Genomic DNA, 2693 nt, shown 5'->3' with positions numbered 1-2693 from the left:
CTGGAACAGTTGTGGTTTCTTTTTTTAAAGAGGTGCATGGAGCTGATGGAATGGGAAGATGATGGTGAGCTGCAGTGAGGGTGTGGTGCCTCCATCACAGACCTTTAACAGAAATGGATTCAGAAATGGCACTGGTGGAGCTGATCCTCCTTTGGGCAGGGGGATGGAGCAGATGATCCTTCAGGGACCCTTTTGGGTCTCATGCACAGTCTCCACTTGGTGCTGTCACTTGAGTGAAGGCGAGCACACAGTTCTTGTACTCCCCAGTGCCTCTGACACAGAGCCAGATCTCTTGGAGAGCTCTGCTGTGCACAATATTTTCATTATGACTAATGCATGTGTTGTTTTGGGGGCTTTTTCCTCTTCCAAAAGGTCAGTAATTTTAGTCCTTCAAGATCTTTCTACTTACAACTTTAACACCAGTTCTTGGGTTTCCTCTGTCTTATCTATGAATATGATATCAGCCAAGGAGAATTAACTTTTTCTGTAAAGTTTAACTGACATTTTTGTTGCTGGTGGTAGCACTGGTGAGGATTGAGCTTGATAAAACGGATTCCAAGCCAGTTTTTGTTGGTTTCAGTATTTTAAAGTATTGTCCAGCCTGTGTTTATCTCCCCAGTTCTTGCCCAGATACTTCCCTGTACACTTCATACAATTGTATTGTGTTTTTTCTCCTTTCCTTCAAATAAGCACAGAAAATCCCCATGGCTGAAACACATTATGGGGAATGAAGCCAATCTGGCAACAGCACTTCTGCCTTTGTGCCCTGCAATTTTATAAGTTCTTTCCAAGGTGGAATTGGGATGGGGAAATTGCAGATGCCAAGGTGAGAGCTGTGGTTTTTCCTCTGGGGGAAGTTGAACAAAGTGTTCTGAGGTTTGTGCTGGTGCCACCAAATCGAGGATATTCCTCTGCCTGTGGGAGAACAGCCATGGAAACGTTGGTAAGGATTGGTACCTGCAGGCTCTCGTTGTCCATAAACACCTTACAGGTGGCTGAGGTGGTTTTTAACCTGTAGTTTGAAATGTGGGTAAAATCTGGATGAGCTGATTTCCTGCTGATGTGACTTTTAGTGGCTCTCTCTGCCCTTTTGTCCTGAGGGAAAGCTCAGTGATGAGATCAGCAGCCCTCAGATCAGGCTGGAGAGATGATGGAGCTGCCAGGTGCTCAAGGAGAGCCTCAGCCCCTTCCCAGGTGTGTGGGAGACAGTTCACAGCCAGGGATTGTTCCCAATGAATTGTTCCAGCACTTCTCCAGAGTGCTGGAGGAACAAGACACTTAACCCCTGTCACTTCACAGGAAATGGTTCAGAGATGATAAAAAATTAAACTTTCCAAGGGATGGAATGGAAATAGTGTGGGAATATCCCTGGCTTGCTGCTTTGTTGTCACTCAGCTCCGTGAACTGTAAATCCAGACTATGAAAAAATTAGCATACAACTGCTAAAAGATGCTTTGGTTAGAATAAAAAAACCAATTAATGCCCACTGTATTTCAATGCTGATTTCTCCCTTTGATTATGCATGCATACATACATACATACATCTTTACAAAGCTTTACCTTTACATTGCTGAGGAATCAGCCGACTTAATAGTTTCCTTTTCCAGTTTGCCAACAAAACCATGCAGTTTTCATGTGAGATTTCAAAGACAGTTCCCCTGACAGGTGGCAAATATTGACAGATAATATTATGAGAGTCAACTCTCTCAGTTTTAATCAAGTGGCAGAAAATAACAGCAATTCCTAATGAAGGGACTGAGCTGAGGTTGTGTGTAGTGGTGGTTTGTGGGTTCCAGGAATCAGATTTCCCCATTGGAATGTGCTCTTAAAACAGTTTTGGTGGAAATAACAAAACCTCTCCAAAATTCATCCAAGTCCTGGATGTGCATCCCAGCACAGTGTGGAAAATAGCAGGGAAGGGCAATTAGAATTTTTTATCCCAAAGCAAATTGTCATAGCTTCTAAATGTAGTCTGATTGCTAACTGAGGAAAGATGGGAACAAACAAATATTTTAGGGTTTGTGTTGGTTTGTGTTATTTGGAAAATTGTCCCAATCCTTTTATTGGCAGTGAACCAGACAGACTTGCAGAGCCATTACTGATCTCACAGTACAGTTGGTACTACTTTTATGAGGTAATTTGAGTGATGATTCCCATCCCTGTGCTGGAATCTGCAGCTGCTTTATCTGTGCGTCTTGTGTAAAACCCATTTTCTTTCTCTTTTCTTCATTCTTTCCCTAAATCATCAGAATTTCACCCACCAGTGCCCAGACTTCATGTGATTCTGGAGCTGGCAAGGTACAGCCCCTGAAAGTTTTTCACTTATGAGATAAATAAGGTTATGTGGTTTTGCCTGAAATCTCCAGTCTGTTATTTCTATTATGTCACAAAGGCTCCAGACTGCTTGGCAAGAAATTCAAAACAAAAAAAAAAAAATCCAACACAACACAAAATCAAAACCCAGAATCCAATGGGGAGAAAACCACCTGAACAAAAAGATCTGGGTAAGGCATAAAAGAACCCACTCTAAGCAGAGGCTGAGATGGAGAAAAACCTCAAAGATCACAATCCCTCTAAAATTGTTAAAAACTCAAGATATAATTATGTAATGAGAGCTCTCAGTAGAGAGAATTTATTTCTTGTAAGAGCATAGAAAAAGTGAGTTTGGAAAACCCCTTCCAGTAGTAATGAGC

Source organism: Cyanistes caeruleus, chromosome 21 (genome assembly GCF_971803275.1).
Source record: "Cyanistes caeruleus chromosome 21, bCyaCae1.hap1.1, whole genome shotgun sequence".
Classification (NCBI taxonomy): Eukaryota; Metazoa; Chordata; class Aves; order Passeriformes; family Paridae; genus Cyanistes; species Cyanistes caeruleus.
This window is presented reverse-complemented; position numbering follows the sequence as displayed.